The following is an 18351-nucleotide window of genomic DNA, read 5'->3' on the forward strand; positions in this document are numbered from 1 at the left end:
AATTATCAGTTACGATTTTGCTCTATCCGATAGTCGTATTCCGTAACAAGAAATAGTGCATGGGAAAATTGATGAAATTTCTCAATGACTTTATGAACACGTTAGGATTGTAGGGCGTCTTTTGGTGATGCCTATGCAAAGGAGCGTGAGGCATGCATGGAACATTAGAAAGACGCCATGCAATCTCAACATCTTAATGAAGTCATCAGAAAATCCGGTCGACTTCCACTAAACTATTTATTTCACTTTAATTTCGAGAATAATCTAAATGGGAAAATTCCCATATCATTATCCCATCACTTTTTATCTCAACATGAAGCTAAAAAGGACACCCCATGATGAGGCAAAAGCAACGTTGTCATCCTATGAAGAATTGGATGAGAATTTAAATGTTAAAGCAGAGCCATCCAATTTCTGTTGAATAAGCTTCTCCATACGCTCAATCATGGAAGGTGTGAGATAGTTGCTCCAATCTCCCACTTTCCCTTTCCTGAAAAACGCTTTATGCGGAGCCCCAAAAATGTGTGAGCCATTCTTGTTAACTTCTAATTACTTCAACTTGTCAAAGATACAAATCTTCAATATTTCTTCAACAACCCCTTGTTTCTCTTCATCCTCCGTGAAAGGAACCCCAAGGAACATGGCCAAATGCTTCAGCTGACAACTCATGTCCTCCTTAAGATCTTCATATTTCAAAAACAATATGTTGTTGGGGTTTTCTTGACTTGCCTTCCAGTACCCTAATACGTACGTGATAAAAAAATGGTCCACACACGGAGATTCCATGGTAGAACTTGTCAAAAGCTTCATCAAATGATAGTAACGCTTCGCTTCCATGTCGAAGCATGTCATTGAAATGCCAAGCAGAAGTGAATATGTCCATGGGATTTCTGAATAAGTAAACGATCTTACAGTGGGAATCTCTTATGGAAGTTGGCAAAGAAGCATAAGGAAGGTGGGTGGCAAAGGCCATTGGCTTATAAACAGAAAGAGTTTCGAGATTGGGACAAGGGTTGTTCAAGTAAACATCGTACTCCAAGAAACGGACAAGTTTGTGAGGAGTAGAGGTGAGCAAAGGGTTTTCATGCCTTGCAAATTGGTGGCGGTACAAAGCTGAGAAAGCCAGTGCCTTGAGCCAAGTAGTGCCGCATTTTGGGAAAGTGGAAATGATAATATCAGAATTGGATGCTTGGAAATGTCTCTGAAAACAAATCACAGGTTTTAGACTAAGGACCAAAAGTCTTGATAGAGATAAGATTGGAACCACTGGTCCAAGCTTCTTCTTTAGGGAGGGTTTGCACTAGTTTTTGGAGTTCATCATCCCATGGTGAACAAATTTCTCTTTCGCTGATTTCTGCTATATCCATAATGAAACCAATAACCAAACTATCATCTTTTGCTTAAGTTTCTTCGATTAATAGTAAGTGGAAAGACAATCCACCGACTAAATGCTTACTGGTTAGTCTCCCCCCCGGCCTCGAAATTGGTTGAAATATTAAACAAGCCACATGGAATATGCATTAACTTTGTGTATCATAGCAACTTGAACATTGAATTCAGCATAAACACATGGAAAAAATATAGTTTTTGGATGCGTAAGGGATACGGATGGAAGACAGCCTTGCCTTGCAAACACAAGTATTTTGGAGATCGGGCACGGATTGCAATGACCCGAGGAACTTTAAGTCAATATTTGAAGTAGACCCACATCAACGCCTAAATGAATTTAATTAATAGATGAGATATTTGAGAAAATTTTGGATTTGGAGACCAAATGGTAGGCCCTAAGTATGAAACTAAAACTAGAATAAAATGGGAAGGATTTATATTGCAATTAATCCCTTTAGTAAAAAAAATCTAGATATTAATTTTTAAATGGTGGGATTTGTCGTGGGTTTTAGATATTATAAAAAACAGTGATATCATCTTTCACCTTCTCCATTTTCCACTTGCGTTTTCACCCTCTTTTCTCCATCTTTATTAGTCAGACCCTCCCTTTCCCCAACCCTAATATTTTTTCTTAAAAATCACCCTAATCGTGTAATAACACCGATCAGGCACCCAACCGGCTAAATTTATCGATCTAGCACCCATCTCTGATAGAGAGAATAAGACGTGTTTCAGGAAAACGCCTTACCTATGTGGACGGAAGGTGTGCCCATTGTAATGCGCCTTCTAGAGTTTTGGTTGATGTGGCGCCACGATGGAAGGCTCGCTCTCGGGGATGTGCCTTCGCTCGACACATTGGAAGGCGTATTTTAGGGTGCACACCTTCCATTTAAATTTCAAACTCCCCTATCCTCCTGTTGAACACCCTCTCCCCTCCCCTATAAATAAGACAAGATTTAACTTCAGCACCTCCTCCTTCGACGTCCATCATTTAGAGTCCTCAAAACTATGTTTTCTTTATTGTTCAAAGGATTAACTGTTAAAAAAATTTCATTGGGATGTTTGTGAACTTACAAAAAAAAACAAATGTGCTTCTTTTCTAATAAGCAATAAAATAAGATATTCTCCATTTACTCTTATTCATAGTGATATTTGGGGACCGTCCACTATTTCAAACATTTCTGGAGCTCGATGGGTTGTTTCCTTTATTGACGATTGTACTTATTTGTCTTGGATTTTTCTTCTAAAAAAAATATGATGTGAGTTCAATCTTTTCCATTTTTTACAACATGGTCAAAACATAATTTGGTATTGAAATAAAAAGATTTTGGTCTGACGATGCTAAGGACTATTTCAATCAGTTCCTCTCATCATATTTCCAAAAAAGTGGCATTATACATGAATTTTTTTGTGTTAATACACCCCAACAAAATGGTGTAACTGAACGAAAGAATGACCACATTTTAGCTATCACGAGAATATTCTTGTTTTTAAAAAAATGTTCCTAAACAATAGTAGGGGAAGATGCTCTAACTGTTACTCATATGATAAATAGACTGCCTACAAAAGTTATTGATTTTCAAAGTCATATGCAAATTCTAACAAAATTCTTTACCGATTTCAATACATTAAATAATCTTGTTCCTAAAATATTCAATTGTGTTGCCTTTGTACATGTGCATTCCTAAAATAGGGAAAATTTTGATCCACAAACTATCAAATCTATCCTTTTTGGCTATTATAAGAAAATTATATGTATCAGCTAGATATCACTTTTCCAAAAGAAGAAAATTACTTTATATGTCCTTCTCTAGGGTAGATTTCATTCATAAAGGATAAGGAAAATGATCTTTTTCTCCTTGATTTTCACGATTTTCAATCGTCTCCCTTAGTTCATGTCTCTGTTGCCCAACCTAACACTCAGTCATTTCCTGTTAACCAACATGAGTTAAATGTTCAGTCTGAATTGATACAACTCGAGATCGAGCCTTATACACCCAAGTCACAAGAAGTGATTCAAGACACTACTCGTCCATTGTTGTTTTATTCAAGGAAGAGGGCACTTGTGCAGGTTCAATCACCCAATTCAATCCCTTTTTGTGAACTTAGCGAAGTAATTGTTGAACCTATTTCTAATAAAGATTGTGCCACTAAAAATATTGATCAAAGTGACTATGATATTTCCATTGCTATTAGAAAATGAACTAGAGCTTGCACAAAACACCCTCTATACTTATTCATATCATACAAGAATTTGTCCCATAAGCAAAAAGTCTTTCTGACTAGCCTAAACACAATCTCCATTCCTGAAACTATATTTGAGGTATTAAGTGATGAGAATTGGAAGAATGCTATAAAGGTTGAAATGGAAGCACATGAAAAAAATAAGACATGGGACTTGGTGAAATTACCAAGAGGGAAGAAGATAGTGGGATGTCGGTGGATATTCACAGTGAAATACAAGTTAGATGGTTCATTGGAGAGGTACAAAGCACGACTAGTTACAAAAGGCTACACTCAAACGTATATAATAGATTACCTCGAGACATTTTCTCCTGTTGTGAAGATGAACATCGTGAGTTTTGTTTTCATTGGTTGTCAATTATGGTTGGAAATTACATCAATTTAACATAAAGAATGCCTTTTTACGCGGTGATCTTAAGAAAGAGGTGTACATGGATGTCCCACTAGGGTTCGGTTCAAATACATGACAGATAGTATGCATGCTAAAGAAGGAAATATATGGACTAAAATAGTCTCCAAGAGCTTGATTTGAAAGGTTTACTAAGGTAATGCTCAACATGGGATATAAATAGGGCCAAGGCGATCACATCTTGTTTGTAAAGCACTCAGCTTCAGGGGTAGTGATTGTATTATTGGTCTATGTAGACGACATTATAGTGACATGCAATGATTTGGAAGGAATAAAGAATTTAAAAAAGTGCCTAGTGAAAGAATTTGAAGTCAAAACCTCAGTAAGTTAAAGTATTTCTCGGCATTGAGTTAACACATTTTTGAGAAGGGGTCTTCATATCTCAACAAAAATACATAATAGACTTGTTGATGGAGACATGAAAGTTAGAATGTCAACTAACAGAGACACATATAAGGTTTAACCAAAAGCTTGGAGATGCTCTGAAAGACGCAACAATTGACAAAGGCTCCAATCAAAGACTTGTGGGAAAACTTATCTGCTTATCATACACTATACCAGACATAGCCTACGCGATCAATGTTGTAAGTCAATTCATGCACAACCCCAAAGAATCGCATCTTAGGGTTGTGTATCAGATTATGCAATACTTGAATGACACGCCAGGTAGAGGAATTTTTTTTAAGAAAAGGCAGAAACTAACTCTTGAAGCCTACATAGATGTAGATTATGCAGGTCAATAGTTGATAGAAGATCAACCTCGGATTATTGCACCTTCCTATGAGCTAACCTTGTGACTTGGAGGAGTAAAAAAAAATGTTGTGGCCAGATCCAGAAGCTGAGTTTAGAGCAATGACATTTGGGATTTGGGAGTTACTATGGTTGAAAATTATCTTGGAAGATTTAAAAGTTAAGTTCTTTATTATGATAATAAATCAGCTATTAATATTGTAATCTTGTTCAACATGACATATGAAACACATTGAAGTTGACAAGTATTTTATAAATGAAAAGCTTGACAATGACTTGATTTGCACTCAATTTTTGTTCACTAATGATCAGCTAGCGGATATATTTACCAAAGGATTGTTTGGGAAGTTTTTTCAGGGACTAGTAAGCAAGCTTGGAATGGATGATATCCATTCACCAGCTTGAGCTTGAGGGAGTGTGGGAAAATTTAGCTCTCTGAAGAAGGAAAAACATGTGTGTCAATATTCCTAGGATTAGTCAATTTCCAGGTTTAAATCCCCATAATATATATATGTCCGTGTAGTTTCATTTTATTAACAAAAAGGCCAACGGAAACCTCAACTTAATTTAACCATTTTAGTGTTGCCGGTTGCACAAAAGGTTTAGTTTGATGAGTTGATATTTGTATATATTTTGTCATGCTATTTGTCGTATCACCCTTTCTGGGGGTTTCGTAGAGAAAGAGAGAACAAAAGGAAAGCAATTTTGACTCCGAATGGCTGGCTTCTGCGAGGAAAAGGCTTCAAGAAAGTTACAAAGAAGCCGAAAATGGTTTGCTTTCTTCTCTTCTTCCACAGTTCACTTCATCTTGAATCCCTCACTTAGGATTCATACTAAATGCGATTGTCTGCAGTTTTTGTGTGTTTTTTGAAGCCAAAAAGCAAGGAACGGTACAAGTGATGGACATTCACGAGCTACCGAAACCCAAGAATACCTTCTTTGGAAAAAACAAGGGAGGTGGTTCTCAAGTAAGGCACTGGTGATTTGGTGAATGACTTTAGATAAATGGCATCCTAGCTTTGTTTTTTCATTTCTATAATCAGCTGTGAATGCTGTATAAGATAGGAATGCTCTTCCTACCTTTTAGGCTATCTTTCCATGTTCTTTCACGGATATGTACTGAACTATTTTTCATTCATTAGAATTCTTAAGGGCCATGTACACCCATAGCTGCTCTATCGGGGGTGAACGATGCTTTTTTGTTCGACACGTTTTATGTTTCGCCATCCCTAATGTTCGATGGTTTTATATTTGTAATATTACTAGTTTTCTTAGAAGATAACTCCATATTTTGGAGGTATGTTACCATCTTTCATTTTTTATCAACGCAAGCTGACTCTTCCTTGATAATATCTGACATAATAGGCAAACTGGTGGTTTAAGTTAATGCATACTCCTGGTAGCAATACTTTTTGGGGTATGGTCACAAGGAACTATTTGACAGTCAGCAATAATGTTTGATTCAACTGCGAGATACCATCTGTCCATCATTGATAGGTTATGCAGAGAAACATTGTTTATATTTTGCGAAAAGTTCTGTGCCACCGTGTTCATGTTTAGATTTTGTGACCGGAAACCTAATCAGAATCAGATCATGGTTATTTAGAGCGGCTGATGCAGTGTTCCATTTTACTGGTTATATAATAAGGCTCCTTAACTTCTTGCATCTGTAGAGAGTCAAGGGGACTCTGCACTGCATGGTTAATACAAATTTATACGAACAGTGAAGTTGATCAATCGTACGATCTCTTCTGCAGTAATGCATTTTCATTTATGACTTTTAGCTTATTTGTTTGCAGCAGTTGCTTCTACTTCGAAGGTTGCTCGAATCAAGTTTGTTATTGCCTCTTTAGTTGCAGCTTCTTTGCAGTCATCCTAGTACTTCTACTCCGCAGGTTGCTTGGACTCTGGTAGGTGTTGGATACGTCCAACAAGAGCATGCTCAATTTGGAAAATCATATCCCCTTAACGTTGTCCGAATATGTTAGTTTACAGAAAATGGACTAAAACTATCCGTTTTGGTATTAAACAAGTAATTTACCCAAGATTTAATGGTTTTTTTATTTTTCAATAAAGACTTTTTATCTTAAACTTCATATATAAAAGACTTCTTTGAGTCAGTGTTAGTGACTTTCTTTTACAAACACTATTAACATCAAATACTTAAAATATCAAAAATATAAAAGTAAAATGAAGATAATTGTCTTCACATTGTGTCCAAAACTCTATCGTAAATGGACCAAACCCATCAAATAGTCCAATCTGAGAAAAAGATTTATTAATAAGAGAAAAATCAATCACTTGGTCTGATGTGAACATGAAATAGATAACATACAACGACATTGGCTATGGTTACATTAGATTTTGATCCTACATAAACACTATTTAGGAATTAAAATAATTTCCCTAACCTGCACAATGTAACTGACAGAAAGGATGATGATCTGATCCGATTCAATCCAGTTATTTACAATCAACATCAAACCAGAAATACAGACAAGTTCGAGCATAAATCACCCGAACTCGCTGTAGTTCTAGATCTCCACTGGTCAAAACAGCCTTTGCACCTCCTTCGATTCGAGTGTGAGATACAGAAACACTATCTCCATTGCTCTTCAAGCTGGAAGGGAATATCCCGCTACCAGCTGTACTCACGATCGGGCATGATAGATAGTCCAATGGGTTCGACTCACACTTAAGTACGCATCCGTCTATAATTAGCCTTCCGCTCCTATGAACCAAGCAGCAACCTAGCTCAGCCTTAACCGATAAGTTTGCCAGCTTGCAGGTCGATAGAAACTCCAATGCACTGCTCCATCAAAATGAACAGCACATTCGCATGGTTGTTTCTCTCGATAAAGGGAAAAGAAAAAAAGGGTAAATGTGACCTAGTGAGAGCGATCTCCAGATTGTTAAATTTCTGTATTCATTCATAGCAGCCAGAAATACGATTTACTGTTTAAGTTTTGTTATAGATCTCAAGAAAGAAAAGATTCCGACCAATCCACTCTTAATCGCGTAGATGCGGATTTCCAACAACATGGAGAAACCTCTCAACAAATCACCATTTAATATGAGGTAAAAACATATCAGAAATTGTGCAAACCTGTCCGAACCTCACAAACAGACGATAGTTGTTTCATCAGGAAGCTCACCTCCACCGATCTGAAGAAAGTAAGTTGAGATAAAAGTGCGACAAAATAAAGAACTTTTGCTACAATAATAACTAGAAGTTCAATACTCATTATCTACTCATGGCCTCGGCGTCTCTTAACTCGTAGCACTGAGTAGGGGATGGGGAAAGAGACCATTAAGAGAATTATATCCTACAGATGGTTCCAAGTAGCTTAAACATGGTCTTAACATCCATTTTAGGATATCATTACTAGAATCCTAAACCCTAAATTCTCCTGACAGAAAATAACGAGAAGCACCTATAATTTATCCAAAAGGGATGAAAAGTTGGTAGGTAGCAGTAGTCTGAAAATTACCCAAGTCACGATAACAGAATCGAATAGGGGCTTCTAGGCCTATATTTCATCTCGATACATTTATACATCTTTTGAAGGAAAAACTAAAGCTATAAAGGACTTACCCTTTAGGCTTTCTGTGATCATATATATTATAACAAAATATTTGGTGTATAAATAGTATGGAACTGTATTTCAAATAATACCAATGCGATTAATTGCATTTTATATTATATAATAAATATCATATGCATTAAAATAAGATGAAATGTGTACCAACTAAAGAGGGACTAAAATAATGATATGAGAAAGAAATTAAAGTCTCTATTACCAAAAATAATGGTTTTGGTATTAAAAGAGAGTACTATATCGGACAGCACATTCGAAGGAGGAATGTTACTCAGACTCGAGTGTGTCTGATATGGAAATTTGTCAACCATAGGTATGCTCAACTTTTAAAAGTTTTTCCATGTATATAAAGGGTACTTAGATGGTAACAGTTCCATAATCATGTACGGATATAAGCCAGCCATGGGTGTAGGACACGAGTTTTTATCCCAAAAATTCATATTCCAAAGATAAATATAAGCCAAGCAATTTATATATAATTAACTTTTACAGACTCCTAAAGACATACCAGGCAGAGCGGCCTTTTAATCTGAATATTAGAAGCGAGATGACTGCCACCAGCTGCGATTAAAATAGTGTCACCAGTTCTGAAATGGAGAGTTTGAAGATAAAGGTCTTATTAATATACCATATAATCACCAAACCACAACTTAGAAATAGTAGTTTTATTTATATACCTGGCTGCAGACACAGCTTCTTCAATGTTAGGGAAAACACCGCGTTCAGAAAACTCCTTCATGGATCTATCGACTCGCAGCCACAGTCGAGGGTGGCAAGCCAAATAACACCATCTGTGGCAAACGAGGGCGGTGTTATACCGATCTGCAACTCAATAGCATTATGTGAAAGGGATTGTACTTGGTAATGGGATTAAAAAGAATCAGAAATGACCATGCCTACTAAAAAGCTTTCAAGACGCTAGAATGTGAAACCTCTGAACACCAATCCGGAGATCATTCTCAAAGAATGAAGAGAAAGAAAAAAGCAGCAATAAGAATGCGATTTCAAAGCAAATTACACGAAACCGTTTTTTCATACCTTTTAACCTCACTAGTGTCTTGTTCTCTTGCAAAACAACTAAATATCCTACCATTAGCACTACATTATTATACAAGAATACCACTAATTTGGATTTCTTCAATAAAAGAAATTTTTTTTATAACATATATATCCCAACATTGCAGCCACCATTTCAGGGGCAGGTCAAGTTTTGCTAAGCCTCCAGCCCTCCACTTTAGAATAAGTAGTCAAAGCCCCAAAGAGCACGGGACATCTTTCAATAAGGAGAAACCGAGTAAGTACATATTACTCCATGGCCCATGCATCGCATGAAGGATATCCAAGTTCATTTCTAAGGTGGCAAGAACTAGAGATTGGCAGGTACAAAAAAAAAAAAAACCGACGGAATCGTCAATAGAATGGAAGTGAAGTGAGTTAGAGATTGTAGGTTTTGTGAATATTGGCAGCGTTCTGAATCCAACGACCCAAAATCCGGGTATTAGGGACTGGAAACCAAAATGAAAGCTCAGGTTCTTAATCTAAACCAATTACCAAGCACAAACAAGAATTATCAGAATCAAATACATTACATCATAAGAATCATCAGAACTTGGAAAAAGAACTGAGCTCAACAAAGTCAACTTCCCAATAAATATTATTATACCTAAACTGGCTAGAATTAACCTTCAGTTCACTTCCAATTAATCTAAAAATAACACTAATTTCTTATCGCCAACATAAAAATGCCTAAAAGTAATAAAATTGCTTCATTCATATACACCCTAAAAGTCTACCTCCTATGAAACGAAAACCAATGATTGACTAAAATTAACATAATTTCCTTAAAACCCAGTTGAAAAAAATACGAAACTGAAGATAAATAAACAAACCCAGAACCAAATGAAGCAATCCATTCAGAGATCAATGAAAAAAAATTGATTTAAAAATAAAATACCCAACCTGGAATGGGAGATAAGAAGCTGAAAATATGCATGAGGCAACCATCATCAAGATTATTAATAAGAGCAGAGGATGAAGATGAAGAAATCTTTCTTGACTTTCTCTTGGCTTGTTCCTCCACCTCCATGTCCCTGCCTTTGCCTTACCAAAGATGAAGATTACTCTAATTTTTGCTTTCTTTTTAAGTATGTAATGAACAAAAAACCGACACGACAGTCATCCGAGTTACTACTTGGGTAAACTACATAATATCATTGATGTTTGAATACATGTTCATTTTCACCATTAAAATTTCAAAAATAATAAATTAGTCACTAACATTATTGATTTATAATAAATGACAGAATGATGATGTGGCACAATGAACGACTGGGTCCAACATTTTCCCCTCACGATAACACATATTGGCCATCATTTTTGAAGCTACACCCCTGCCCTGATATGTTTTTCCCATTTAACAGAGACGATAATTCTCTGTCGAGCAGTGCTTTCAAGAAAACCTATGCTCCTTGAGTTGTCTTCTTCATCATTCACTAGAATCAGATTATTTAACGCTTAGTTCACTTTCTTCTTCATCACTCATTTGTGCATAAGATTAGGGTTTTTATCTCGAGCTCTGCTGAGCTTCTATCGTCACGAAACACAACCTTCCCCGAAGAAAGGAAGAGATAGAGAAGAGGAAAGAGATGGTTTCGCTCTAAGCGAGAGTTTATACGTTAACGAGATCTTCTTGGCCAACTCTCGCCAGACTAAAAGGAAGCTGGTTAAAGAATATGGTTTTACCATCAGGAAGCTAACCAACATTCACTCTCAATCACGTGCACGTCGCATGAAGGAAACCAAGAGAAAAGGGTCGTCACTCTACTGAAAATGATTGATCCACTGTGTACTAGTATGTCCAAGTAATTTTGTCGAGTCAATGTTGTGTTTTTGGGTTGATATGAACTTTGTTCTTTTGGGTGGATTATTTGCTTCCCTCCAGATGCCAACTTCACTATCAGAGACCGCTCAAAATTTGGACCGGACCTAACCACAGAGTCTTATCTTTCATGGCATTCGGATTCATAGTTCCTTCTTTTCTCCATCCCGCCTTTCTTGCTTCCATTCTTTTTCTACAGCAGAAACAAAGAAGATAAAACAGTACGAAGGAAATAGAGGGAAATGGGGTTAGAGGGGAGTCAAATGCCCCGTCAAATAGTCAACAAGCCACGTCATTCAGTTAAAACCACTGTGAAAATGAGGCTAAATATTTTAGATTATATCGTGAGATTTTTTTTTTTGAGATAATGCTGCTTTTAGATTATTTGCTCAGATAATTGATATGGTTGGAAACGAAGTATGCGACTCATGGGATGCGCATAGTGCTCCCTGCGACTTGGGAGTTTTACATTGAATAATAATACTTGAAAACACTTTGACAAATGTCAATTCATTCAAAGTATTGTTATTGTGGACATTATTTTTCGCCCGGGTCGGGAAAAGATTAATACCGATTTGGGAGTTTTTTCTTTGAAAAGTATTTCGAAATGTGATGAGTTACCACCAATCATTTAAGGTGAAATTGTAACACCGTAAAAATCAGTTGATTTTAATAAAATATTTTATTTTAATAAAAATATCGAGTTTTGGGTCTACGAAAAATTCAGAAATCAGGTTCGGGAGTCATTTACGCGTGGGGAATGATTAGCACCTCCACAAGTGCCAAAAAATTGGTACCTAGTTGGTTATCCTATATTTTAAATCAGAAATTTTGAGTTCAATCTTTATTTAATTTAAAAATCATTAAGGATGTAAAATTGAAAAAGATATTCGTTTATTAAGACCGATAGCATTCGCCCCTGAGCCTAAATACCGGAGATTAGATATTGTTCCTAATAACCGAACATTGCCTTGTTTTTAGAAGAAACATGATGCGGTTTTAAAAGGATGTCGACTTATTTAGGGGATTATCAGTAGTCATCCCCTGAGCACGATCGTGGCTGATATACTATTAACTCCTTAATAAGTGAACAATGCCTTAAGTTTTTTAAAAACAATGCAATCAAGCAAAATTTTATTTAATCCTAATTATACTAAAAATAAATTAAGGCTTTTTCTAACCTGCGGTGTTAAATTATGAAAATTAAAGAATCTAGGGGCTCAAATCTAAAAAACATAGGCTATAATATTAATCCTATTTGATTTCAATTAATTATTGAATCGAATAACCGAGATGGTCCCTCGAGCGTTTATGCGAGGGTCGACTCGAATTATCCCCTAAATTATAAGCCTAGTTTAAAATCTATACTAAAATGGAGGCTATATTTAACCTATTTAATTATGTCAAAATTAAAATTCTAACCGAAATTCAAAACTAAAAAAGTTAGAGAACTAAAATATCGGGCTCTGGAAAATTTAAAAGTCTAAGGTTATTTTTAAAATATGATACATTGAGATATTTAAAGAAAAATAAATAAATACACCTATGAATTAAAAAACAATTTTAAGGTTATTTTTAACTTTATTTTACTTTATAAATCAATACATATTTTCTAAATATGATATTAAACGTAGAACATAATATTTATTCTAAAATATAATGAAAATGTAAAATATAATATTTATCATGCTCTACATACAATATTATGTATATAATAAAATAATATATAATAATATAAGTAAACTAAATACCTAAAACATAAAACATACTTTAATGGTACAAATAAACAATATACATATGCATTCATTAATATCTTAGTGACAAAAATGAGTGAAAAATAATTTTAAGAGTACAAAATTAATAAAAATAAATATCATGTCATGAAACAAGAAAATCACATAACATGAGAACTAGAATCGTAATAAAACCATAAATATAGGACTAAAATGGAATTGCATAAACATCAGTACCCCATTCCGAATAAAAAATAATACATACAATAGAGGACTAAATTAAAATAATACAAACCCAAGTATCCAATTCGCAAATCATGTAAAATAAAAGAAACTAGGGACCAAATCACAAAACACACTAAACTAGAAGGGACCTAAGGATCGATTAACCCTAAACTAGTGGCCAGAATGCGAAACACGCTAAAGGTCTAAGGACCTTAGCGTGGTTTACCCAAAAATCCTAAAATATCAACACTTCACCCTTTTCAGATTTCATTTCTGCCCGAAAACCCCAACCTTAACTCTCATTTCCCTTTCTTCTTATCTCAAACCACGATCCATGGCAACCATTCACCAAGGAAACCAAAATCTCACTGTCACGGCCACCCTACATAGGTGGTCCTTCTCTCGTCCATCCACCCTCAAAGCAATAAAACCCCTCACTAATAGACCTCACCGAAAACCCAGCCTAGCCCTTCATCTGCCTCGACCGAAAGGTATTAAACCTAAAACCGAGCCACCACACACGACGGCGTTGTTGCTTAGACTATACTAACCCAACCTTATCAACCCCCCATACGACCCGATTCACCGAGGAGCAGCACAGACTCAAGCCTTCTATACTTCTAATTTATTTTGGTATTTTCTCGAAATAGCATAGAGTAAAAAAAGATAAAATGAGTATTTGAGTACGAAAATTAAAAAAGAGTTTACCCTTTAATCTGCTTGTATTTCAATCTTTTCAAATCAGAGGGAAAAAGCCTTACGATTTCCACTATCGTTTTCTGTTCAAATCCTCCATACATTTTTGTTTGGCTTTTTATAGCCTAACTTTACATAATTTCAACATAAAAAAATTACAAATTGATCCTGCGCAAATTTCTGCAGGAAACAAGGATGGTGGGAGCAGGTGTAGTGTCTACTTTTTTGACTTTTCATTTTGAAAATTGGTGATTACAGTTGCCCCTCTTTGGTTGTTATTGTGAAACAGGAATAGAGCAAAGACGTAAAGCACCAATTTTCATTTGTTTGGTCCATCAGTGAAGTTTTGAGTTCTAAGTTCTTCTCATTATGAAATTTTCACTCTTCTATTTGGATGAGTTCTTCTCATTATGAATTCTTTTGGAAATGTTGGTTTACCTCTTTCTGCGGTGGATTTGAAAGTATCAAGTTCTTCTCATTATGAACTTTTTTCTTTAGGACGAGTTCTTCTCATTATGAACTCTTCTGAAAATGTCACTCCAAGGTCGAACAAATTTTTCTCATTATGAATTTCTCCCTCGTTGGATGAGTTTTTCTCATTATGAACTCTCCATTGGAAACATTGATCAAAGGTTGAACAAGTTATTCTCATTATGTTCTTTTTCTCCTTCATTGGACGAGTTCTTCTCATTATGAACTCTCCACTGGAAATGTTGAGCCATGGTTGAACAAGCTCTTCTCATTATGAACTACTTCTCCCTCGTTGGACGAGTTCTTCTCATTATGAACTCTCCACTGGAAATGTTGAGCCAAGGTTGAACAAGCTCTTCTCATTATGAACTTCTTCTCCCTCGTTGGACGAGTTCTTCTCATTATGAACTCTCCACTGGAAATGTTGATCAAGGGTTGAACAAGTTCTTCTAATTATGAACTTCTTCTCCCTCTAATGGAAGAGTTCTTCTCATTATGAACTCTCTATTTGAAATGTCAATCCCTCAAGCGAGGCATCACTGATTCAAAATGTCGTGAATCGAGTGATAGGTCGAACAATCTCTTCTCATTATGAACTTCTTCTCCCTTGTTGGATGAGTTCTTCTCATTATGAACTCTCCATTTGAAGTGTAAATCCCTCAAGCGAGGCGTCGCTGATTCGAAATGCCGTGAATCGAGTGATAGGTTGAACAAGTTCTTCTCATTATGAACTTCTTCTCCCTCTGTCGGATGAGTTCTTCTCATTATGAACCCTCCACTGGAAAATATTGATCCACCTCATTCTGTGATGGAATCGAACCAAGGTTGAACAAGTTCTTCTCATTATGAACTTCTTCTCCCTCATCAGATGAGTTCTCCCTATTATGAACTCCCCGCCAGAAATATTGATGCAAGGCTGAACAAGTTCTTTTCATTATGAACTTCTTCTCCCTTGTTGTATGAGTTCTTCTCATTATGAACTCTCCATCGGAAATGTTGCTCGGTTTAACTTTTCTTTGAATATTTTCAAACATTCAAAAGAGTATCATGTGTCAGTAATAATTGTGTTTTAAGTACCCGAAGTATTGACCCTAAGGTTCTCGAATCTTTGTTAAGATCCATATTTTTCTAAAAATAAAGACGTGAATCGATTCTAAAAATAAGGTATTGTGCAATGAAACCTTTGCTAACTTTGGAATTCATGTCAAATGTTCAACATCTGGATGAAAATGAATAAGAAATCTGTTTTAAAATAAGCTTTCTCGAGTGAGACAAAATTTCTTGTTTCAAGGGAAAACTGTCTCAAGCAAGACGAAGTTGGTTTTAAGAAAAACCATCTCGAGTTAGATGAATTTTGTTTTAAAGGAAAACTGTCTCAAGCGAGATGAAGCTGGTTTTAAGAAAAAACATCTCAAGTGAAATAAAATTTCTTGTTTCAAAGGAAAACATAATCAACGTTTTTGTGTTTCAAGAGAAACTGTCTCCAGGGAGACAAAATTAATTTCAAGGGAAACGATCTCAAAGATCGGTGTTTCAAGGGAAACTGTCTCAAGAGAGACAAATTTTTTTTCAAGGGAAACGATCTCAAAGATTTTTGTTTCAAGAGAAACTGTTTCAAGGGAGACAAAATTTGTTTCAAGAGAAACATATTCAATGATTTTGTGTTTCAAGAGAAACTGTCTCAAGCAAGACAAAATTTGTTTCTAGGGAAATTGTCTCAAGAGAGACAAAACTCGTTTCAAGAGAAACTGTCTCAAGAGAGACAAACTTTGTTTCAAAAGAAACAGTCTCAGGCTTTTGTCTTGAGAGAAACTGTCTCAAAAGAGACAAAACTTGTTTTGAGTAAAAATTGTCTCAAGTGAGACAAAAATCTTTTTTTTTTTGAGATTATCATCAGGAAATTCGTGAAAATCAGACTTAGTTTCCAAAAACTCATTTGAAAACATCTTGCTCGGGGGTCTTATGGATGGCCTGAATGACTTATCATCTTGCTCAAAAGACTTATAGATGGCCCGAAGGACTTACGCATCATGCTCGAAAGACTTACTGATGGCCCGAATGACTTACTCCTCAGGAAACCCTTGAAAATCAAGCTCAGTTTCTTAGTTGTCATCAAGGAACCTGTCAAATTAATGATTCTTCTTGGATTGGGCTCCTCAATTCTTTAGGTTCTGCCAAGCGGAATATAATTCGCTTCATTCAAGCCTTGAATTCTATCATTTTTCTTCTCTGCTTTTCTTGAAAAATCTGCAAAAATATGCATTGATGCATGAAATGTGAATGAAATATGTATCTATGTTTAATGCATGACTTTCTTATGTGCATAAATATTTATCAGTAATCATCTTTTGACTTCAAAATAGAGATCTCAGTCTTTCTTCACTTGATCACTCTTGTATGGAGTTTGCGCCTAATGTCAGCATGGTCAAACTAATCTTCTGGAACAATCATGTCCCTCTTATCTTCTATCTTTTGTCTTGCTTCTTCAACATGATTCTAGAAGAAGTGATTCCTCCTTTGAATTCTTGCTGTGATCAGATAGATGACTGGGCACCTTACACGTCTTTGACTCGATTTTTCAATCAGAATTGTTTCTTAAGAGTCCTTGTCTAACTGCAACGTGAATAATTCATTTCTCTGGGTAAGCTCTTCTTGTGTTCATCTTTCGACCCTGGTAATCCAAGCGACAGGGGTCATTCACCATGTCACTTGTGATCTTATGCTATCTGGTATTGGTAATGCCCCAATGCAGGTACTTGTGGCTCTTTTTATGCCAAAATCATGATTTCGAATGGTTTCACTCTAGTTTCACTAATCAACAATGTTATTGAATAGCTTGAGGGCTTTTCTTTACGATTCCACAACCAGATGGACACTTAAGATGTGATCATAAATGTCTTTCATTTTTTTCATGAGTTGGGATATGTGTCACCTTCAACTAAGGTGATCATCTGCTTCTGATAGTATCGTGATGAAATGTTAGAAGTTCTATCTTCTAGTCCTTATGATCTCTCAAACTATCTTCTTTCAATAAATGCTTTATTGTTCTGGCATCGTTTGCTCTCTTCTTCGCTAGAGGCAGAATGAGCCTCATCAGCTTCAAGGACCTTTTTCACTTGAAATTGTCCTGTTTGAAATGTTTCTCTTTTGTTTTATTTTGGAAATATGAAAAAAATGTCGAATAAAATTAAAAAATGTTCTCATTTTCTTTCTGGCTCATAACCAAAACAAATTGTAAAAAAAAAAGTTCATTTAATATCAAATAAATCAAATTTTCTTTTAATCCTTCAAAAATTATATACATTTGAAAAGTGTAAAGATTAATGCTGATAAAAGGCTCAGGCTGACTTGGGAAGGTAATGTGTTTCAAATTAATTTGGGGAGGTAATGTGCTTCAGGCTGGCTTCTTGCGTTCTTGATTTTGGCATTCATTGATTCGATGAAGCAACCGTCATGCTTCTCTTCTAGAAATGTTCACTGGTTTCCAGCCCTCGTGAGAGCCTTTGGATTGGGCAATGCTTTATCAAGAGATTTATAAGATTTTTCTTTTATACAGCGGTTGACAACCTTCATGTTCGAGCTGCCTTTTCAGGTTTTCAACTCGAATCCTCCTTTGGTTTCAAGACGTCATCTAAAATTATACGTCTTGAACCCTCCTTTTATTATTTTTCCCTATCATGCATAAAAATTTTTAGAAAACTAATTTTGCAAATAAAATTAACCCTGAGGGGTAGAATGAAATATGAAGATAGTCTCTCCACTTAGAAATCTATGTATGATTAGAAGGGACTTTTCAGGCACGCAATGTAGGCTAGGGTTCACGATTATGAAATAAAGGGATAAATACGCTCAAATAAGTGTTTAAGGGTTATTAAACCAATGATCAATTCATGTTGCCATCTTCAATATGGTTTTGCTCGATTTGAATCTACTCGAGTGTCTTTCTTTCTTTTTTAT

General features: G+C 35.7%; 2 pseudogenes; both read right to left on the reverse strand.

The window, feature by feature from the left end:
* Positions 1-322: 322 nt before the first annotated feature.
* LOC120175722 lies at positions 323-1367 on the reverse strand (annotated as a pseudogene).
* Positions 1368-7156: 5789 nt separating this feature from the next.
* LOC120175805 lies at positions 7157-10501 on the reverse strand (annotated as a pseudogene).
* Between the last annotated feature and the right edge of the window lie 7850 nt (positions 10502-18351).

The sequence above is a fragment of the Hibiscus syriacus genome, unplaced genomic scaffold (assembly GCF_006381635.1).
Source record: "Hibiscus syriacus cultivar Baekdansim isolate YM2019G1 unplaced genomic scaffold, ASM638163v2 tig00112215_pilon, whole genome shotgun sequence".
Classification (NCBI taxonomy): domain Eukaryota; kingdom Viridiplantae; phylum Streptophyta; class Magnoliopsida; order Malvales; family Malvaceae; genus Hibiscus; species Hibiscus syriacus.